Genomic DNA, 24,052 nt, shown 5'->3' with positions numbered 1-24,052 from the left:
CCCCCTCCTAACCTTCCCATCATCTGGAAAGATCTAGCAAGGAAAGACTTGGAAGAGTGATGTCTGGATCTTACCATGTCATAGCATCTCTGGTTTTCTCCAATGTTAATATCTTCCTTACACTCACAGGCTTATTTGTGATAGTTAAATGAAGTTTTAGATGGGAAAGGACTCTTAAAGAATTAAAATCATTCTGCAAACGTAACACAAATATAATGAAACACTGAATGGTGTTTTAATTTGGTGACATTGTGATACCCATTTAGTTGGTCTGACTGACATGTAGAGAATTTGATTAATATTTTATTCATTTATTTGGGGGTATTTGCCTTCTTAATGGAATTTTAAGAATTGGAACACTCAAAAAATAAAAAAAATTTTTTTTAAAGAATTGGAACACTGGAGTGGGCAGAAAGAGCATGGAACTATGGAGGAAATTTAGGTAGGAAAATATTTGATATAGAATCTGGTGTGTTGTTACTGGTAATCAGGATAATTCTGGTGAATTGAATTTGTCGGGCAGAGTTTGGAGATAAGAAATTATTGAGGCTGAGGCTACTTGGAGCCAATAGGACATCTTTGTTTAGATGTATAAGGTAATCATCATACTCTTAGCCTGGGCTGCATGCTTTCAGAATTTTTCCCCATGGCTTAACTTTGCCTCTGACACTTTGCTTTCTGCTACAGCCTACTCAGTATCTTAGATTTATTATTTTTAAATGAATCATTGTAGAGTTAAAGTCATCTCTTAAGTCCTAGTCAGGTTATAGGTGGTAAAGATTCCACAAAACCAGAAATACACAGAGCATACAGTATTTGAAGTATCATTCATTTATTCCATGTTTGGTTAAAACAAGCCTTTGAGAGTTTGAGTATTTATGGTTGTTTTCAGAAATAGATGGTCATGTGCATCTGCAAAACTTAAGCAGATGTTTTGTTTTCCTGAGAATCAGTTGAGGCTTAAATATGAGAGCTTAGCCTGAGCTAATTCCTAGGTGAAGAATGAGAGTGACAGGTTACTTAGTTCCCAAATAATACTTCAGAAAAATAGGAACCTACTTTTATGTCATTTCTTTTTTTTTCTTCTTCCTTTGGTTGCTGCAGTATGTTTAAGGTCTTTGTGACTTGGCCAAAGGAATAATGATCTTGGAATCCATTTTAGTGACAGGATCTCTCTGGAAGATCCAAATAGTCAATTCTGACAAAACAAGGACACTGTGATTTGTGGCCATGAATAGGCTGCAAAAAGGGGAAACTCCTTTTCATCTTCATCAGATGTTTGGGGTCACTTTCATGAAAGAAACCAATGAATGCTACCAGGACACTGCAGACTCCTCCCCACAGTCCCCAGATCATGAGTCTCTATACTCTGCCCCAGAGCTCTCCTTCACCATTGCTGATTCCACAAAAAATACCATGACACACATTCAGATGAGAGGAACACAGCAATTGGCAGTACAAAAGATTGCGCCATATTCCTCCTTAGCCTGCCCCAATACTCCTTTGTGGAGTGCTTATAGAGTTAGAGCGATACTTAAGCTTGTCCATTTCTACTTGTAGAGTGCCCAGTACCTTCATACCCTCATGCTATGTGTACTTCTTCACCCTGTGCTTTTTCAAATACTCTTTTGTTCTTTTCCGTTTTTCTAACTCGTACATAATCCTTAAAATCGTGTATCTGTTTTGTTGTTGTTTTTGGAGATGGAGTTTTGCTCTTGTCACCTGGGCTGGGGTGCAGTGGCGCAGTCTCGGCTTACTGCAACCTCTGCCTCCTGGGTTCAAGCGATTCTCATGCCTCTAGCCTCCTGAGTAGCTGGGATTACAGGCGCCTGCCACCATACCCAGCTAATTTTTGTATTTTCAGTAGAGGCGGGGTTTCGCCATGTTGGCCAATCTAGTCTCAAACTCCTGACCTCAGGCTACCCTCCTTGGCCTCCCAAAGTGTTGGGATTACAGGCATGAGCTACCACTCCCGGCCCATAATCCTTAAAAATCAAACTGAATTTCTGCCTCTTCTGTGGAACTCATTTTAACTTTTGTTTGCTTATTTAACTTTACAGGGATGTGTGTCTAGTTCCTCTCACTAGTTTCTTGCATATAGGGCTTATGTATTATTCGTATCTTGTCCAGCAAAGCCAGTAGCTTCAGAAGTTATTTTGATTCTAGTGCAGCTGTCTTACTGTGAGCCAACATCCTGCAGAAGGAGTTTAGAAATATTTGTGACTGGTAATGTCTTTCACTGAACCTAAGGCAAACCTGAGCAATTTGCAGAATCAGTTGAGGCTTAAATATGAGAGCTTATATTTAAGCTTCCTATAGGAAAATGCGAAGGGAGTTTCTGGCCATGGAAAAAGGAAATAACTCAGTTTGTTTGAAGTATTTGTGGAATGCACTTTAAGCATAATCAATATTCACCCTAAGTACTTCATTGAGTAGTTTGAATGAAACCACCGCATTGTGCATGCTCCACCTTGGCTAGAGAATGTCAATGTGTAGACTTTTCAAATTAGATTTTATCACCTGGCATAGGTATACCACCTAGTTACATTATATGTAGAGCCTCCAGATACTTTAAAATAGATTATGTTTTACATTCCTTCCTATCCTTTCAGAACCATCACCTTCATGTCCAAAACAGTGTGATGCTATTCATTTTAGAATATTATTGAGGACATCACACTGGTGGCTCTTTGAAGGGATGTGTTTTGGACTCAGGTGTGGAACTGCCACATGCCACTTATTCAACTATTTGGCATCTAGGAGGCTTTGCATATGCCATGTGAATCCTCTCTTCCTAGGAGAGTTTACTTAGTGGAGCAGTGTTGGGATTTCTAGCCTGTTTTCTTCTGAGGAAAAAAACATGTCAAGTTAAACCTTCCAGGATAAAGAGAGGATTTTGTTGGGGGGAGCTGTTGTATCTGAAGTGTTAATATAGAGCAAATGCAGTTTATTTTCTCAAAGGAAGGGAGAGAGATCATGCCAAGAAAAACGCATAGAGTGGGGTGGAGTGGAGTTGGGAAAGAAAATGTGACAAGTACCTAAAATCAAATGCCTATAGGAAGGATTTTCCCCATGATTAGCTCCAAATGTTGGGGAGTGGGGAGGATGTTGCTTGTTTCTTTCTTTCTTTTTAAAAAATTGTTTTACTTTGTTCTTGACTCTTTAGTTTCAAAAGCAGATTAAGGAAAAGCTTATTAGGAAGTCTAGAGCCATAGGCACTGTAGAAATTACCAGCCCCCAAAAGTCAATACCCAATTACTGTACCTTTTTGGCTGTTCCACGTAATTAACCCTGCTGCTTGATCCAAGTGAAGCCGGGGGAAAGCCGGGCACCGTTGGATGGTGTAGCTCCTTGCTTAACCCCTCATGTTGTACTGCAAAGATGAATGCCCACTTACCTGGATCTCTCAGGGGATGACATTTTCCAAAAGAAGATTTTCTTCTGCTCCCTCTTGAGAACAATATAAAGAGTATGTAATTCAGAGAGATTACTTTGAATTTCACTAAAAGGGAAGTACAAAGGCTTTGTTTTTTCAGATCCTATCAAATTAATACTGTCACATTTGGAAAATGTTGCTCTGTTTTGATAGATCTCTTAGAAGGATGTCTCTTATGCAAATAGTAATTGTGATTTTTAAAGCTAATATAAATGTGATTCATTTACTTAAAATCAAGCCACCTTGTAGCTGTGAGTAATTTTCCCATTTTGTTGAAGGTAAGTACAATTTTTAATTGGCTACATTTGGTTGCAGGAGAGGTTAAAGAATAGATTTAAGTAGGCATGTCTGAAAAGGACAGAAAGTCCCACAAAGCAGTTGTCAGCAGGGATTAGATCTCTGGATGTCCTTGTTTGTCAGGAAAAGCCTTCTGTGTATCCAGTAGCTTCTGAAAAATGTTAATGTGGCACTGTGCAGGGAGTCAAGGGAACAGTCTCCTCATTTTCAGTGCAGGATGCTAGGGAAAGCCTGTCCGTATGTGTGCGTGGGTGTGTGAGTGAGGGCTGGCTGTGCACCCTGCCTCTCTGGCTGAAGTAAGTTGCAGAGCAGCTTTGCCTTTTCATGGGCTTGGGTGTGGGGAATCCCTCCTACCAAGAGTATTTTGGGAAATTCCTAAATGCTGATGTGTTCTCAGCTCTATATAATGCCCTTGTTGGAGTGAGGAGCAAAACACACATGGATAATGATTTTAAAGCACCAGTCAACCAATTCCTGGTGTGTGTCTTTTACTTGCTTGATAGAGCTGTTCAAGGAGAATCTTGCGTTGTCAAGGATTTTAGGCTTCTACATAGTACAGGGATTGCTCTTCTTTTCCTTTTCCAGGGCTCTTCCTGTCTCTAGATATTTAGCATGCAGATGCAGTTTCATGATGTAGCACGAGAATCTCCCACATTTCCACATATATTACACAATTGGCGAAGCAAATGGTAGTGGTGGCTGCTCCAGCCAAACCTGGCAGTGCTACTGCCATCACTTTTCTAATAACCTTGGTGTCTCTGCAACAAGGTTAGTGGTGGTGTTTACCAAAGCTACAACTTTGTTTCTCCTTTCTTTTTCCCTGCTTCTGTTGTCTCCCTGTCTCCCCTCCTGCTGCCCCCTACCACTTAGGTTAATGAACTTCCCTGTGGTATGCAGAAACTAGTCAGACATGCATCTTTAAAACACATTTTAGAGTTTTCAAAAATGTGCATAATAGAAATATATCCTAAAGTTCAAAAACATTCTGAGATTGTCACAGTTAGTGGCAGATTAAGGAAACAGAATATAAAATAGCCAAATATATTCCAGGAAGTCATGCTTGTTGAGTAGGCATTTATCTGACAGATTGAAATGAGCTTCTTTTGTGTGTTGGCACATAGTCCAGAATTGCAAGTTTTTCACTTTTAGTGTTTATGTAAAATTCTCCTGCTGGCTCATTTCATGGAAATAAAGGCTCACTTCATCTCTAACTTGTATCTGTAGTAAGACCCTTACAAGGGCCGCAATTTTCATCTTGGTTTAATTTGCAAGAAAAACATTATTATGTACATATAGCTACTTGTTTTAATTTAGTGTCAATTGTCAGTGTCGTAGTAGAAATGGATGAAGAAAATCCTTTTGGAAAGGAGATTTTTATAGAAATCAAAGGAGTATTGCTCAGCAACTCTTAATAGGTGTTTACTGAATATATACTATGGGAATGTATTGCGCGCTTTAGAGATTCTAAAGAATAACATATCCTTGCCTACAAGGTGTTGCTTACCAATTTGAGGAGATGAAGATTGTCCATAGAATAGGGACTGAACAAGCACTGTGTGAAAAAACGGTATTATGCTGTGCAATAAAATTTCAAGAATAGGATAATACATAATGGACCGATTTGCTGTGGAGATCATTTCATTATATGTGAGATTGATGTCCAGAGATGTCATCCAGTTTAGTTAATGTAGTTCTGGCTAGCTGTTTGTGGAATTCTGGCTAGTTTGTTTTTTTAATGTCCTTGTCCTGTTTCTTGTGTTATACTTGAACACATCAACATAAGAGTGAGAAGTTACTGTTTTTGTTACCTAAAAATGAGTCACATAGTAAAAAGAGATGGGTTGAGAATCAGATACATTTGATTTCAGATCCTGGCTGTGCTCATTCTTAGCTCTGTGTGCCTCAGTTTTCTCATTGGAAGAACTGGAATGTAAGTTGCTAATTTACAGATTTGTTGGGATTAAATTATTTTGAAGCATGGCTGGGTGCCATGGCTCTTTCCTATAACCCCAGCACTTTGGGAGGCTAAGGCGGGCAGATCACGTGAGGTCAGGAGTTCGAGACCAGACTGGTCAACATGGCGAAACCCCGTCTCTACCAAAAATACAAAAATTAGCAGGGCGTGGTGGCAGGCGCCTGTAATCCCAGCTACTTGGGAGATTGAGGCAGGAGAATCACTTGAACCCAGCAGGCGGAGGTTGCAGTGAGCCGAGATTGTGCCACTTCACTCCAACCTGGGCAACAGAGCAAGACAATGTCTCAAAATAAATAAATAAGTAAAAATAAATAAATAAATAAAGTATTTTGAAGCACAAAAGCATTGCTTTTTCAGTTTTCTCACTAAATTTAATCCTCCTGGAAACATGCCATCACTGGTAGAATATTAGGTATTTAGGTTATTTCCCATAGCACTTGTTCTTACACAAATCACCAAATGTGTGCTTTTCCACTCTCTCTTATGAATCCTTAAATCCCCAATGTCAAATAGCAAAATAGCAAAGAAAATTTATATATGGAGAGAGAGGGGTTTTTCAAGGACCATATTTTAATCTCACGCTTAAAGGGTAAATTTCTATCCATTTAATAATGTAATAAAAATTATTTTCATATTAAGCTAAACAAAACATAATTTGAAAGACAAATCTGCTGCATCTTACAAAATAACATGTCCTTCTAAACCCAGCTGAAGTCCTATCTCCACGAAGCCTTCTCTGGCCACTCCCGCCCACGGTAATTTTTTCTCATTGAAAATTCAGTTTCTTTTGGTTATACAAATTTCACTGAGTTTTTGTTTTGTTTGTTTTTTGAGACAGAATCTCGCTCTGTTGCCCAGGCTGGAGTGCAGTGGCACGATCTTGGCTCACTGCAACCTCCGCTTCCTGGGTTCAAGTGATTCTTTTGCCTCAGCTTCCTGGGTAGCTGGGATTACAGGAGCATGCCACCACGCCCGGCTAATTTTTGTATTTTTAGTAGACACAGGGTTTCACCATGTTGCCCAGTGGTCTCAAACTCCTGACCTCAGGTGATCTGCTCGCCTTGGCCTCCCAAAGTGCTGGGATTACAGGTGTGAGCCACCGTGCCCGGCCTGATTACACTGCTTTTTAAGGCTTACTGCCACAATATAGCTAGGTACCTAGAAATCAGCATTGTCGCCAAGGTGAGGGAGAGCCTGCCTCAGATCCTCAGGCAAAATAAAGTCACAGATGAGAAGCCAGATATTGAAACCACTTAAAAAGAGAGAGCAACCAACAAAAGGAAGAAATGGAGGAACTATTAAAATATTTTTATAGAAGCCCAGTAGTTTAGGACCACTTACTGAATAGGCAAACAGTCCTATATACCTTTGTGGCCATGAGGGTTTAATTTATTAAAGCAGGAATATACTGGGTTCTGGTTATCTGTTGCTTTGTAACAAATCAGAATTAGTATCAAAAACAACAACCATCATTTTATTATTATCTCTTAATAGTGTTGTGGGTTGACTGGGCCCAGCAAGGTTGTTCTTGCTTGGAATATCTCATATGGTCACAATCAGATGATGGCTGGGACTTCCTCACACGGATCTAACCGAGGCTGACTATATTAGCTGGGCCCTTGGTTGGGGCTGTAGGCTCAAATATATCTACATGTGGTCTGTGTGACTTAGATTTCCTAACTGCATGGTGGCTGGTGTCTAAGAGTAAGCATCCCAAAAGATCCGGGTGTGTTGCTTTTCATGACCTAGCTTCAGAAGTTATATCATTACTTCTTCCATACTCACGGATGGGCCTACTCAGATTCAAGACCCACTTCTTGATGGGAGGAATAACAGCTTGATCATACTGTGAGCTGAGCATGTGAGATGGGATGTATTGTGATGGCCATCTTTAGAAAACATTCACATCCCTCACATATGCAAATTACATTCAATACCTCTATCAGTGCTCCCAATTTATATTCTATTACAGTATCAACTCTAAGTCTAGGATCTCATTATCTAAATCAAGTCCATCCCATTCTAGCAGGTGTTGTTAAAATTTTTTTTTAATTAAAAAAATAAATCAAGTCCATGTTTGATTGAGGCTCCTTGGTCGCAGTTCCTTTCATCCAGCTTCTTGGGAGTCATTCCTCTTGATTTGAAGACCTTTTACTAAAGAGGTAAGTTATCTGCCCCACATATACACAACATACAGTGGTGGGAAAAACATAGGATCACCACTACAGACCCTCCCATTCAAATAGGGGGAAAACGAGATTCATAGAGTTACTGAATGTTAGCAGTTCTGGAATCCAACCAGACACATGGTGCTATTTCCTTGATTGGGGATCAGTCTTTCTGCCTATGGGGTTGTTTCCTAAGGCTCTTGGTTCTGCCTTCTGGGCTCTTCATTCGCTGAGTCATCCTTGCTTCTGCATAAAAGTAGCCTGTTTTTATTGCTGAGTAGTTTTCTTGGCCTATTTCTTGCCTGTAGGAAGAAGTTTGGGAAGTCCAAAAGCCTCCCTTCATTTTGTTCTGTTTCTGTCCCTTTCAGTCCAAGCTGATATAATTTCTTTTAAATCTCTGAATTTCTTATGAATCAGTTTATGAATTCAATTCATTAGACAGACCGACACCCCCAAATTTCTAAAAGATAAGCCTCTCTACCTTGAGCTCCCTCTGAGACTACTGTGGAACAAGACCCTTACGCTTCTTAGAAATCTCTCTTTAATGGAGAGTATCTGTGAGAGGCCTGCCCTTAAGATCTTTAAATAGCTTCCCCCACCTCCCGTTTGATAGGGTCTATAGAGTACCTATGTAAATCTCCCTGAGTCTTAATAAAATATTTTAAAGGTTCATTCTGGATTTTATATTTGCTCAGAATGCATTTCTTCATTTGAGAATAGCTTGCTTTTTGGATTGAATGAAAAAAATGTTTATTTTTCAAACCCAGAAAATCCTAGGTTATTTATATTTTCTTAAAATTTTGCTTGAAAATGAGTTTTTAAAATTTATACCACCTCTCTTCCATTTCTATTTAACTATAGACAGCTAGAAGAAGACAAACAGTACCTTCAAAATTCTGTCCTAAAATCTCCTCATTGAGTTCATTAGGTATATTTCTTATTTTCCACATTACCATAGGTGACTATATTGCCAAGTTTTTCACCACTCTAGCTTCCAATAAAATTTTCCTCACTTTCCTGTAAGTTTTCATCGTCACCTTCCTCAGGCCCACCCTGCCTCCACCTGCCATCCCTTCTCAGTCAGTGCCACACATTTTTGGGTTTTGATATGGCATCATTCCACTTCCAGTAATATTGACTCTGGGTTATCAAGTTAAAATTGTTTCATATTCAGTATGTTTTAAGAAAAATGAGTAAATTTTAGAAACTTTTCCATTAAAACTGCTAAAAATTTGAAATGTGTATATATGTATGATATGGTGATTTTAAAAATCTTATCTTTTAGAGATATTGAAATATTAGTGTATAATGTGATATAATTTCTGGGACTTATATCAGCAATATATTAGTGGGGGAAATGGAGTGTGGGTATAGTTTGATTGTGGCTCCTGATGACTGAAAATGTTGGTGGCTTCTGATGAGGCATCTATTATGTGGTGTCTGTTTCTTGGCACAAAGGAGCAGTGTAGTTAAAAATGCCACTCTGGGGCCGGGCACAGTGGCTTATGCCTGTAATCCCAGCACTTTGGGAGGCCGAGGCAGGTGGATCACGAGTTCAAGAGTTCAAGACCAGCCTGGACAACATGGTGAAACCCTGTCTCTACTAAGAATACAAAAATTAGCCGGGTGTGGTGGCGGGCGCCTGTAATCCCGGGTACTCTGGAGGCTGAGGCAGGAGAATCGCTTGAACCTGGGAGGCCGAGGTTGCAGTCAGCTGAGATCGCACCACTGCACTCCAGCCTGCGCGACAGAGCAAGACTCCATCTCAATGAAAAAAAAAATATGCCACTCTGTAACTGTTAGAGCTCATTGATCCACCAAGAGTTTCTCACAAAACACCAGGAAACCCAGGTCCATACTCTCAGAACCATTGTCTTAAACTGCATGCAGTACTTTAACATTTCTCAAAGAGAAACCTTTAAAATGGTCCGATTGTGGTGACTCATGCCTGTAACCACAGCACTTTGGGAGGCCAGTGTGGGAGGATGGCTTGAGGACAGGAGCTTGAGACCAGCCTGGCCAACATATGAGACCCTGTCTCTTCCAAAAAAAGGAAAATTGGCCAGGTGTGGTGGCACGCACCTGTAGTCTTACCTGCATGGGAGGCAGAGTCCAGGAATTCGAGGCTGCAGTGAGCTATGATTGTATCACTGCACTTCAGCCTGGGTACCTGAGTGAGACTCTGTCTCTAAAAAACCACAATAACAACAACAAAAAAAACCTTTAAAACAACAATTAAAGAGATATCTTATCGAATACAAAGCCAGAGCTTTAACAGGAAAATTTATTTTGTTAATTTTTTATTTTTAAAGAGACAGGTCTCTCATTGTTACTCATGTTGGAGTGACATAGCACACTGCAACCTCATCCTCCTAGGTTCAGGTGATCCTCCTGCCTCAGCCTGCCGAGTAGGTAGTACTACAGGTGCGTACCACCACGCCTGGCTACTTTTTAGTTTTTTGTTTTTTTTTTTTGTAGAGATGGGGTCTTGCTATGTTGCCCACACAGGTCTCAAATTCCTGGCCTCAAGTGACCTTCCTGCTTCAGCCTCCTAAAGTGCTGGGATTACAGGGATTTAACAGATAAATTTAAATAATTCTATTTCCTCCTTGACCAAGAGTTATTTAACAGAGTTTCAAAATTTCCAGGTGGAATGACTTTATTTTCTGATTTTGTTTTATTGCAATATGATTAAGGATTTTTAAAAAATTTTTGCTACTTCTTAGAATTTATTGATATTTTCTTTGTAACTTAGTGTTCAGTTTTCATAAATGTTGCATGGACATTTGATAAGAGTTTTGTTTTTTAATTTCAGGGTACAGAATGCACCCATAATATTGTAGCTTATCGACTAGGTTAAGTAGCCTCATTATTTTTGTCTACATGAACTGCGATGGTCTAAGAAGTAAAAGTCTCCTGTTACTAGTATATTTCTGTATGTTTCAGCTTGCCTTGCTGTTTCTACTTTATAACATACTTTTAGTTTATTCTTTTTTTTTTTTTTTTTAAGACGGGATCTCACTCTGTCACCCAGGCTGGAGTGCAGTGGCGTGATTTTGGCTCACTGCAACCTCCATCTCCCGGGTTCAAGCGATTCTCCTGCCTCAGCCTCCTGAGTAGCTGGGATTGCAGGTGTGCACCACCACGCCCAGCTAATTTTTTTGTAGTTTCAGTAGAGGCAGGGTTTCATCATGTTGGCCAGACTGGCCTCGAACTCCTGGCCTCAAGTGATCTGCCCATCTCAGCCTCTCAAAGTGTTGGGATTACAGGTGTGAGCCACTGCGACTGGCCATAATATACTTTTTTTTTTTTGTTTTGAGATGGAGTCTCACTCTGTTGCCGAGACTGGAATGCAGTGGCACTGTGTCGGCTCACTGCAACCTCCGTCTCCTGGGTTCAAGCAATTCTCCTGCCTCAGCCTCCCAAGTAGCTGGGATTACAGGTGCCCACCACCACGCCCAGCTAGTTTTTATATTTTTAGTAGAGACAGGGTTTCACTGTGTTGGCCAGGCTGGTCTCGAGCTCCTGACCTCAGGTGATCCACCCACCTTGGCCTCGCAAAGTGCTGGGATTATAGGCGTGAGCCACTGCGCCCAGCCCATAATGTACTTTTAATAGCAAAAACCACAGTTACTTTTGCACCGAGGTAATAGCTGTGCTATTTGGCACGTATATATTCATAATTGTTCCATCTTAGTTGTGAATCATACCTCTTAGGGGGCAGTTTAGATAGCCCCTTAATAGCTGTGAGACCTTGTACATTATCTAACTCCCATGAGCTTCAGATTCACAAAAAAAAGTACTAATATATAGTTCAATATATTGAGGTTCAAAAATTTTTTAATTATTCTGCTCTATTACAGAGGTAATACTCAATGATGTATAAAATTTGGACAATACATAAATGCATAAGGAAAAATGTGCCTATAATGCATACAAAGAAAATAAAACTGTACATAATACATAAAGGCAGAAAAATTACTCAGTGGGATATTTTTACTAAACTGAATGCATAAATGGGGAAAAAATACCCATAATCCCAACATCCAAAGGTACCCACTATTTGTTTGTTTGAGATGGAGTCTCGCTCTGTTGCCAAGGCTGGAGTGCAGTGGCGCAATCTCAGCTCACTGCAACCTCTGCTTCCTGGGTTCAAGCAATTCTCCTGCCGCAGCCTACCAGGTAGCCGGGATTACAGGTGCATGTCACCATGCCCGGCTAATTTTTGTATTTTTAGTAGAGGCAGGGTTTCACCATGCTGGCCAGGCTGGTCTCGACTTCCTGACCTCGTGATCCATCCGCCTTAGCCTCCCAAAGTGCTGGGATTACAGGCGTAATCCCAGCATTTTGTATGCTCCTCTCAGGACTTTTTTTCTAGATGTATTTAGTTGTTGTTGTTTTTCTTTTTTTTTTTTTTTAGAATCTTTTCTTACTGGAGTAGTATGTGATGTTTATAAATCAAAATAATACAGAAGTGTTACAGAGCAAAAAGTGAAAGCCCTCTCATTAGCAGTTTGATATACATTCTTTCAGACTTTTCTCAGTGCATATACAATGTGTGGATATAATTTAATCTAAAGTATAGAATCATACTGTATATTTTGAATATAAAATCAAACTATATTTAATTTTATAACTTAATTTTTATACCTAAGATTCTGTAATATACTTTGACAGTTGTATATGTGGATCAACCTGATTCTTTCATTTTTATTTTTTATTTTTTCGAGACGGAGTCTCGCTCTGTCACTCAGGCTGGAGTGCGGTGACCTGATCTCGGCTCACTGCAACCTCCGCCTCCCAGGTTCAAGCGATTCTCCTGCCTCAGCCTCCTGAGAAGCTGGGACTATAGGCGCCTGCCACCATGCCCAGCTAATTTTTGTATTTTTAGTAGAGATGGGGTTTCACCATATGGCCAGGCTGGTCTTGAACTCCTGACCTTGTGATTCACCCGCCTCGGCCTCCCAAAGTGCTGGGATTACAGGCGTGAGCCATCACGCCCGGCCTCAACCTCATTCTTTTTAAAAGCTATGTAGTTTTCATTGTATTGATATATCATAATTTATTAGATGATTTCCAAATATTCACTATAATTAATAGTATTACAGTGAACATTCATTCATTTAATAAATATTTAATGATTACCTGCTGTGTGCCAAGCACTATTTTTGGTGTTGAAAACTGTGGTAAACAAATCTTAAGTTCCAGCCTTCACAAAGCTGTTCTCTGTAAGCACTCCTAGCTTTGTGTACTCGTGACAATTTCAATATATAACATTTTTTTTTTTTTTAAACAAGATGCGGTCTCACTATGTTGCTCAGGCTGTACTTGAATTCCTGGGTTCAACTGATCCTCCCTCCTCAGCCTCCTGAGTAGCAGGGATTACAGGTACATGCCACTATGCCCAACTCAGAACATTTTTTGAAAACAGAATTTTTGGGGCTAAGAGTTCACATTAGATACTACTAAATCTCTCTAATCTTTTCTCATCTGATAGAAAAAAAAGGTAAAACAAAACTCTTGTCATTGTTTTTAATAAATGTCATTATTATTAAGATTAAACTTTTTTTTAGGTCATTGGCCATTTGTATTTCTTATTTTACGAATTACCTATTCATATTTTAAGGATCACAAATAATATCTGATAAGTAATAATACATTGCTTTTGAAACATATTAGACATATAACATTTGATTGGATGATTACAGTTCCTATTATTTCATTTATTAATAATCAGTCTTGACAAATACAAGTTCAGCATCTCTAATTCAAAAATCCAAAATCTGAAATGCTCCAAAATCCAAAACTTCTTGAGTGCTGACATGACGTGCCAAGTGGAACATTTCACACCTGACCTCATGTAACATGTTGCAGTCAAAACGCAGGAACACAACACACAGTTTGTTCAGGGATCTCAAGGGAAAAAGACCCTCCCCCCAGTGCCTTCCAGTTGCGATGTGTCTTTTCCAAGCACAGCATGATGGTGATGCCAAACAACCACAAATTGTCCACATGGTGGCCGAGATAGTTGAAACCTTTTGCTTTCTGATGGTTCAATGTATACAGACTTTGTTTCCTGCCCACAATTATTTAAAATATTGTATAAAGTTATCTTTAGCCTATGTGTATAAGGTGTATATGAAACATAAATGAATTTTGTGTTTAGATTTGGGTCCCAAAGTATCTCATTATGTGTGTGAGAATATTTCAAAATCCAAAGAATTTTGAAATCTGAAACACTTTTGGTCCCAAGGATTTTAGATAGAGAATACTCAACCGGTAATGCAAAAAAGATGGAAAAGCCTGTTGGTCATGTATCAAGATTTATTTACTGAATGACTTAATGAGTCCATATATCTTCCAAAAACCCTGTCTGTAGATTACAGCCTCTGAATTGTTCTTTCAATTTGAAAGGCTGAGAATCACTGATAACAAAAGCAAACATCCTCTAACAGAATACTGAATACAAGAGAGAGCTGTGCCTTCCTAAAGAAATTTTTGAATTCATTTGTGTTTGGATGATCTTTTTTAACCTTGCCATCATGCATTTTTAATTGATATAATTTACACATAATGAAGTACACAATCTAAGGTGTTGGATTATTTTTTAAATAGTTTCACTGAGGCCTAGCACAGTGGCTCACACCTTTAATCTCAACAGTTTGTGAGGCCAGAAGTTCGAGACCAGCCTGGGCAACATAGCAAGACCCTGTCTCTACAAAAAAATTAAAAAATTCGCTGGGCATGGTGGAACACACCTGTAGTCCTAGGTACTTGAGAGGCTGAGGTGGAAGGCCGGGAGTTTGAGGCTACAGTGAGCTATGATTGATTGCATCACTGCACTCCAGCCTGAACGATAGAGTGAGACCCTGTCTCTTAAAATAAAAAAGTTTCACTGAAGTGAGAAACCAAAAATTTTAGTGTATTTTCACTAATTTGTGGGGGTGGGGATAGGTAGAGGCCATATTCATAGTACTTTGGGCAGTGTTCTCTAGAAAATTTATAGTACTTTTCGTGTTATTATACACTATCACCTATTAAGGTAAGTATTTGGTTAAAGTGCCGTAGAAATGGAGGTGATGAGAGGTTCTCATTGATTACATAATTTCCTAGATAGTATTAACTCGTAATGCTTTCTTTTTTTTTTTTTTTTTTTTTTTTTTGCTGAAAGTATTTTTTAAAGTTAGTAATTGGTTCTGTTGATTTTATAGGTACAGTGTAGTGAATGTAAGTGCCAGCCAGTACTGGAGCTAACATTAGAACTTTACCCTTCTGACTGTAGTTTCATATTCTTCACATAAACCCTACTTCTGCGTGAGAGGCTTGGACTGACTCTGACCCACAGACTTCTCAGATTATTTTTGATAATTCTTTGCCAGTTTGTTTTCTTTAAAATTGCTACTTCATTCTAACATCCTGTTTCCTGATGAGTCTAGGTTCAAGGTAACTAGGTAACTCTTTTTTTCTTTTTTTTTTTAATACGGGGTCTCATTCTGTCACCCAGGTTGGAGTGCAGTGGTGTGATCTCGGCTCACTGCAACCTCTACCTCCCAGGCTCAAGCGAACCTCTCGCCTCAGCCTCCCAGGTAACTGAGACCACAGATATACACCACTATGCCTGGCTAATTTTTTGTATTTTTGGTAGAGACGGGGTTTTGCCATGTTGCCCTGGTTTGTCTTGAACTCCTGAGCTCAAGCAATCCACCCACCTCGGCCTCCCAAAGTGCTAGGATTATAGGTGCTAGCCACTGTGCCCAGACCTAGGTAACTCTTAATTGTGTTTTTACACATTTGTGTGGCATTTCCTTTAAGCCACCTATGTGGTCTTTGAGGAATTGTGATACCAAGTGTTCAACACAAAACTGGAAACTTCCACTATTGAGAGGTTCATCCATTCTGTCCTGAAGGACAACAGGCATTTCCTGCTGTCCTTCTAGGTTTAACTTGTACCTCTTCAGGAGGCACATGGTTCTGGAGGGGCAGGTTTGTAGTGTTCCTGAGGATTTTCCCTGCCTCCTTTTAAACAATCATCTATCATTGCTTCAGTAGCTTTAGCATTTTCGGTGAGTCTTTTGATTCAGTAAAGTATAGAGTAGGGATAAAGAATAAATAAGACAAATTTTATTAGCCTCGTTTTCATTTAAAAATAATATTGTACTTAATTGAAATATAAATGAGCTCTGTTTGAGCTTTCTTTTAAAAAAAAAAAAAAAAAAAAAAAAGATGAGCGACTCAGAGCTAACCAATCTGGCCAGAGCTTCTGAATGATGTCTTCAAAGTTCTCCAATAAAACTGACAAGAACAAGGCTGACAAATTTGTAATTTCATCAGAAACTGAGCAAAAGGAAATTTATGGTAAAGATAAATACTTATCCATTGTAGACCATTGGATAGCCACTGCTCTCAGAGCCTGCCTTGCTGAAATATATTCAGTGTGTATATACATACAAAATATTCAGCCTTTGCTTTAAAAGGCAAATAGAACACTATTCCTTTGTATAATCCTTAAAGCTTCACTTTCTGGTTTGTGTTTTATGCCTTTATTTGAACATTAAAACAATATTTGTTTATATGTATTTCCCCTTATTCTATATGAAAGATGATCTGGTAAATCTGTTAAATCCTTTACAAAAACATCACCACTCAAACTTACTTTGAAATGTTTGCAACTCCTGAGTAATTATGTTGAGTAGCATTTCACTATAGTTTAACCAACAGTGGTTTCATTCCCTGTACAGCCATTAGATCGTGTACCAAAAGAATTGTATCTTATTTCATGTATTACTCATGACTCATTGTTTCTGTATTTCACCGAAAATAGACTAATACTCCTTTTCTCCTCTTCTCCTTTGTGGATTTTATTGTAAGAGAAGATAGGCTTAAAACAGAATAATTTTCAGGAGCAAAATTACGTGGGTTTTTCCATCTGGGTAATCCATTTTGGCTTTTATTATTGTGGAGGAGAATATAGCTCATACAGTAGATGGTTTGTTGTTTCTTTTTCCTGCTTGTATTTTTTTTTTTAAGAAATGATTTCTTCACAAAATCAGCAACAGTTCTCCTTGAATTTTTCTTGTATTTCTTCGTCCAGTTGGCTCTCATTTTCCCCCATCTTCTGCTTGCCTGTTGTGATACTCAGTGAGCCTGAGGAGCTACAGAACTTTCATTTAAAAATGCAGAAATAGAAACAATTGACAAATGCTTGCCACAAAGAAAAAATTCCAAACTCATAAATCTGGCCTGTTTAATTTGTTCTGCAGTAGTGTCCTCTGCTATTAATTTATTTATGCAAGCTGTAAAGTCTGAGAAAGGGCTTCTGTTTTTAAAGGCTTTTCAGTTTCTGTTCTCCAATTTTTTTTGTAATAAACTTCCATTTTATATTCTTCTTAATATTTTATTATGAAAGTTGAAAACCTTTATGAAAGTTGGAGTAATGGTTTAATGAATCCCATGTACCCAGTACCTAACTTCATCAGTTACCAACACATAGCCTATCTTATTTCATTTTTACCCCCACTCATTTTTTTGCACACACACGAAATACTGGATTGTTTTATGGAAATTATTTATTATATTGTTTTTCTGTAAATACTTCAATATATTTCTCTGACATGTAAGGGTAGCCACAATACCATCATCAAATCTAAAAATATTAACAGTATTTTTAATATCATAGAATATCTAGTCATGTTTAAATTTTTCTGATTGTCCCATAAATTTGCACTTAGCTCATTTTAAATGGAATCCAAACAAGGACCAGACATTGTATTCTTTCTTAATCTGTAGGATCCTTCTCTTTGTTTTTGGAATGGAAGTAAATATATATATAAATATATAAATATATAATAAGAGTGCCAACAATTTACATTTTTTTTTTTTTGAGACAGAGTCTCTCACTCAAGCTGGAGTGCAATGGCACAGTCTTGGCTCACTGCAACCTCCACCTCCTGGGTTCAAGTGATTCTCGTGCTTCAGCCTCCCAAGTAGCTGGGATTACAGGTGCCCACCACCATATCTGGCAAATTTTTTTTTTTTTTTAGTAGAGACAGGGTTTTCACCATGTTGGCCAGGCTGGTCACGAACTCCCAACCTCAGGTGATCTGCCCGCCTCGGCCTCTCAAAATACTAGGATTACAGGAGTGAGCCATCGCGCTCGGACAATTTACCTATTTTTAAAGTCAACAAATGCCTCAAATACCACAAAATCCAGAAGAAAAACAAAACATTTTAATTAATTACCTGATACACTTCTATAATACTTTTTGTTCCTGCTTTGTCTTCATACTCTTTGATCACTTCTTCATATAACAAAGATTTTCCAATATAATTTCTTATAGAGAATAAACCTAATTCAGCCTTTTTCCTAACATAGTTGATTGAAATTTGTTTTTTTGTTGTAGATCACATGCAAAAAAACTGGCAAATTCACATACAGTCGCAGTCATTGTAGTATTAATGCACACAGAAGAGTATCAGTTCTATTTTGTGTGATTCCCAACAAAAATGAAAACAAAGTATGTTGCATTGTAATTGTATCCACGTCTTAGCCGATAAATTTCTTCTTACTTATTGGTTGATTGATTGATTGGCTGCGTGCAGTGGTGCGATCACAGCTCACTGCAGCCTCAATCTCCCAGGCCCAAGCGATCTTGCCACCTCAGCCTTCCAAGTAGCTGGGACTACAGGTGTGTGCCACCAGGCCTGGCTAATTTTTTATTTTTTGTAGAGATGAGGATTTGCTGGTTGCCCAGGCTGCTCTCAAACTGCTAGACTCAAGTGATATTCCTGCCTCGGCCTCCCAAAGTTGTGGGATTACAGGCATGAGCCACCTCACCTGGCCCTAGTATCTTTCCTTTCTTTCTTTCCTTCTTTCTTTCTTTCCTTCCTTCGTTCTTTCTTTCTTTCTTTCTTTCTTTCTTTCTTTCTTTCTTTCTTTCTTTCTTTCTTTCTTTCTTTTCTTTCTTTCTTTTCTTTCTCTCTTTCTCTCTTTCTCTTTCTTTCTTTCTCTCTCTCTCTTTCCTTCCTTCCTTTCTTCCTTTCCTTTCCTTTCCTTTTTCCTTTCCTTTCTTCTTTTTTTTTGGAGACAGGGTCTCGCTCTGTTGCCCAGGCTGGAGTGCAGCAGTGTGGTCTTGGCTTACTGCAACCTCTGCCTCCTGGGTTCAAGTGATTCTCATGCCTCAGCCTCCTGTGTAGCTAGGACTACAGGTGCCTGCCACCATGCCCAGCTAATTTTTTGTATTTTAGTGACAACAGAATTTCACCATATTGTCCAGGGTGGTTGAACTCCCAAGCTCAGGCAATCCGCCCACCTCAGCCTCCCAAAGTACTGGGATTACAGGTGTGAGCCACCTCACCCGGCTGCCCTAGTATATTTCTGATAACAGAGAACTTCCATTTTGATAAGGTGTCAATGAGAACCTAATCCTTTGCTTACAGTTTACCCCCTTTTTTTCCCCCTTGCCATTTATTTGTTGAATAAACCAATTCAACTGTGCTATAGAAAGTCCCTGTGGAATTTGCTAGTCATTATCTAGATATTTACCCATCTAATAAATATTTATTGAGAGTCTGTTATGTACAGGCACTTCCTGCTTTCATAGAGCAACAGTCTAGTAGATGAACAAACACTAATCATCTCACGATTAAATATAGAATTTTAATTTCATAAGCACTTAGAAGAGAGATGTGAAGAAAACTTTAAGAGCATTTCATAAGGGATTTGACCTATTCTAGTTATCAAGGAGGTGGTAATTGAATGAGGTCTGCAAAAATTAGTAGGCATTAATGGGATGAAGGAATGACCTGGGGGATCTTTCTCTAACCAGAAGAATGGGGAAAGGCCTAGAGCCCACAGAGGAGAATGAAGAATATAGGGTATTTCAAAAAGCCAATGTGGTGAAGTACAGAGAGTGAGAAGGCTGATGTGAGATGAAGTCAAAGACATAGGTAGGGAATAGGCCATGAAGAGCTTTTTTTTTTTTTTTTTTTTTTGAGACGGAGTCTCACTCTTGTTGCCCAGGCTGGAGTGCAATGGCACTATCTTGGCTCACCGCAACCTCCGCCTCCTGGGTTCAAGCAATTCTCCTGCCTCATCCTCCCAAGTAGCTGGGATTACAGGCATGCACCACCACACCTGGTTAATTTTTTTGTGTCTTTAGTAGAGACGGGGTTTCTCCATGTTGGTCAGGCTGGTCTTGAACTCCCGACCTCGGGTGATCCGCCCATCTCGGCCTCCCAAAGTGCTGGAATTACAGGCGTGAGCCACCGCGCCCGGCATGAAGAGCTTTAAAGACAGCTATGTGGAGGCCTTTGATTCATTAATTCATTCAAATATGCAGTGGTTATTTGAGGGAATATGTCTCTTAGGTGACAGGCACTTCTTTTGGTGCCAGGAACATACAGAACTAGTCATGGACCTTGCATTCTAGTGGTGGTGTAGGCAGGGGGGAAGAGGGTGGGAACAATAAATCAATAAGAAAGAATCACATAATGTGAAGTTCCAAGAATAAAATAAAGCATAAAGCAATTGTTGAGCTACTTTAGATTGAATGGAAAGAGAGGATGTTTTTGAGGAGGGGTTGTTTAGTGAAACCTTAATGATGAGAAAGAACCAATCATGCAAAAAGAATCTATGGAAGGAATACTTCAGGCAGAGAAACGAAATTATGCAAGGCCATGAGGCCAGAAGCAAGCTTGGCCAGTTCAAGGAACAGTTCAAGAAGACATTGGCCTGGGACATAAGGAGTGAGGATGTCAGAGTTACAAAATAAGGTTGGGAGAGGCATACAGCTAACATAGCTATTAAACCATATTACAGAATTAGTCACAAAATAACACAGCTCTAAGGAGTGACATTTGCTTTGGTAGTGAACGTTGTTCCTTAAGTCACTGAGAAACAATATTTATTTTATTGCTTTTCACACTCAGGAGTAGCATTTTCATTTATTATGTGGAAATTTAGCTGAGCTTAAAAGCCTGATGGCCACAAAGACTTTTATAAGGTGGTACATCTGTAGAGTGAAGGGGGAAAGAAGATGCATTGACAGTAATTTAGTTATTTAGTACAGTCAGCTGAACTAAAACTTAAATGAGAATTTTGAGGAGTATATTACTTAAGCCTAAAGATAACATTTTAATGGCTTCCTATTGTGCCAAGTGCACTTCTTCTGAAATCTTAAAAAAAAAAGTGACAGTGCTTCTCCTTGGAAATGGCAACTTTTAATGTGGTCTAAGCCAAGAAGACTAATGAAATTTGCTTAAGTTCAATGAGTTCTTTTTTTTTGTTTGTCATTTTTATTAGAAAAGGAGGCCAGTCATCATAGTGTAATCAAACTCCAAAGTTTAGCTCTCAGGTAACTCAATTCTAAATAGTTCGTTGGAATAGTGAATCTAATGCTTTGATTATTTTGCCTCCTTTTACTTCTTTCACCATATACATACCCACCCTCCCTCTCCTCTCACACATACACATAAGCTTTGCTCAGAAAATAGACCTGATGCTGGATTTTTTACTTCAGTGTTGACTGGCTGTTCTAAGGGATGGCCAACAGAAGATAGGGCACTGAGAATTGTTTTCCTTTTCTCACCCAAGAACATCTATTATTCATAAAATAACATATTCTGTTAATATGTATTTCCTGCAAATTATTAGCAGGAAATAGAAAAAACTGAAAAGGAAAATAATTGATTTCTGTCCAGATTCTGTTTACTTACTTAAACATCTAATAACTTTTCCAAATAGAAACAGTCACTTAAATGCAATCTAGTCAATAAGCAACATGAAATAGGAAAATTTATAGCAGTCTATTGACAAGTTTATTTTACTTAATGGTAAATAGATGATTTCTTTACGGAACACTTTTTAGGAGAAGAATAACCTGAATTTAAAGAATAGTCACATTTTACAATGCCATATTATCACCACTAATGGATATTAGGTTTCCTTTGTCATTATATTCAGCAGTTGGCTTACCTTTTCTTCCACCTGCTATCTTTGAAACTCAGCCAGTTTCTCTTGTCTTTGGCTTCTGATGCAGATCTCATTACCAGCCAAATGAGAACAGATTCAAGTAAATGTTTGCCCTGAAATTAGACGAGTCTACTGTAGAAATTTGTTTGTGAGGCAAGAACAGTCATAGGCATCTGAAACACTAGCTTCAACGGAACATATAATGATTGCAGAATCCAAAGAAATACTTCATAATTTTGACTCAAGAATGAAGTTCCCATAAAATTGTATTAAGTTTTCAGGTACATTCTTAATATTCATGGCATAGATAGCCATTAGAGGAAAGGAAATAAGACTCTAGTAACATTTTTAAAGGTCATCTTGTAGAAGGAAGTATCCTTTCAGTACCTTGAGGGAGAGTTAGGATTGGTTTATTTTCTGGAAAGCCTCATGCATTAGTCCGTTCTCACATAGCTATAAAGAACTACTCGAGACTGGGTAATTTATAAAGAAAAGAGGTTTAGTTGACTCACATTTCTGCAGCCTGTACAGGAAACATGGCTGGGAGGCCTCAGGAAACCTAGAATCATGGAGGAAGGCGAAGAGGGAGCAAGCACATCTTACTATGGTGGAGCAGGAGAGAGAGAGTGTGAAGGGGGAAGTGCTACACACTTTTAGACAGCCAGATCTCGTGAGAACTCACTCACTCTCTTGAGAACAGCAAGGGGGAAATCCACCTCCGTGATTCAGTCACCTCCCACCAGGTCCCCGTACTGAAATTGGGAAGTAGAATTTGACATGAGATTTGGGTGGGGACACAGAGCCAAACCGTATCACCTTGGAAATTATAAGATGTTTTGTCTTTATCCTTTCAGCAATGAGGAGCCAGTGAAAATGTTCTGAAGAGATGATAATATCATCCAGTCTTTCTGTTGGAGAGTGACTGGTGCATTCTGATGGATATATTAGAAGGACAAAAGATTGGAGGCATTGTAGTAGTAGTAACAATAACCATTCTGTTTTGAGTGCCAGGCACTGTGCTCACTGTGCTTAATGCTTTATATGCATTAGCCCTTTGTCACCTCACAACATCTGGATTTATCTAAACAGAAACTAAGACTTGAGGCAGTCAATGGAACTTGCTCCAAACCACAAAGCTAATAAATGGAAGAGCTGGGATTCAAATCCATTTGTGACTTTAGGGCCTCTGCTCTTAACCACTGAATTATACTAATATTCATAGAAAAAAGAACGAACAAAAAGAAGCAAAAAGGGTGATGGTAGACTTGATGAGACTTGGAATTGGCTGGGAGTACAAAGTGAAGACTCTAAAATGGCTATGGGTCTTAAAGTCTGAGAGACTGACCAAAAAGTTTGACGTACAATTAATCGAAATCGGAAACATTGGAGTGGAGCAGGTTTGGGAACATATTTTACTTCAGGGACTTAGAGGTATATTTGATAGAGCTATTCTAATAAGCAGCTAGAAATTTGAATCTGAAAATCAGTACAGAAAGGACTCAAGACATTATTTTCATTAAGATAATAACTTGAAGTTCTAAGAAAGGTTGAGCTCTCCAAACAGAATAAGTATGAAAAAACAAGGGCAAAGAATAAGCCTTGATGAGTATTTTGGGGATAGCTGGAAGAGCAAGAAGGCAGTAAAGGAGACATAGAAGTGGTCAAAGACAGTAGAGTAAGAAGTAAATTCAGGAACTCCTAGAGTTTCATAGAATTCAAAGAAAAGAATTTCAGGAGGGAGGAGGTAGTCAGCAGTATCAAATGTTTCCAAGAAGGCATAATAGTATGAGAAATGAGAAAATATCAGTGGGAAGTAGGATTAGTGAAGGCAGGCTTGTGTGTGTGTGTGTGTGTTTGTATGTGTGTGCGCGCGAACATATGTGTATGGGGGTGGGCATAGTGTAGAACTAGACATGTCTAAGGTTGGAGAAAGGAGCTATTGAAGTTGGAGACATTAAAGATGCAAGAGAGAAGAACTAACTGAAGAAGTAAAGGTATTCACCTTGCAAAGGAGTGGGGAGACTTCTTTCCCTGTGTTAGAGTGAAAGAAGAGAAAAAAAGAAAATTGAGAGAAACTTGGTGTTGGAGAAGAGAGGAATTGTGAGGGTGAATTTCAGAAATTTCCTATTTTACTGGTTTCAGTAAAATATGAGGTGAGGTCTTTGACTGAGAGGCAGGAAACAGTTCTGAACAACTTCTGTAGGGAA

At 38.9% G+C, this 24,052-nt stretch overlaps 1 protein-coding gene and 1 long non-coding RNA gene across 4 annotated transcripts in view; one reads left to right on the top strand and one right to left on the bottom strand.

Moving 5' to 3' along the window:
• MCU (mitochondrial calcium uniporter) overlaps positions 1–24,052 on the top strand; it is a 192,079-nt gene that overhangs the window by 90,757 nt on the left and 77,270 nt on the right. The window lies entirely within an intron of this gene.
• On the bottom strand, positions 16,572–22,752 carry LOC129525084 (uncharacterized). 2 transcript variants are annotated; one of them, XR_008669143.2, is made up of 4 exons: positions 22,662–22,752; positions 22,358–22,404; positions 21,849–21,958; positions 16,572–20,886 (listed from the first exon to the last, which is right to left on the bottom strand). It is a non-coding gene; the product is annotated as an uncharacterized lncRNA (long non-coding RNA). The 2 variants fall into 2 exon arrangements; XR_008669144.1 differs by having other exon boundaries at positions 16,572–17,036.

This window comes from Gorilla gorilla, chromosome 8 (assembly GCF_029281585.2).
Source record: "Gorilla gorilla gorilla isolate KB3781 chromosome 8, NHGRI_mGorGor1-v2.1_pri, whole genome shotgun sequence".
NCBI classification, from domain to species: Eukaryota; Metazoa; Chordata; class Mammalia; order Primates; family Hominidae; genus Gorilla; species Gorilla gorilla.
Note: the sequence above shows the minus strand (reverse complement) of the source record. Positions and strands in the feature narration are given on the sequence as shown.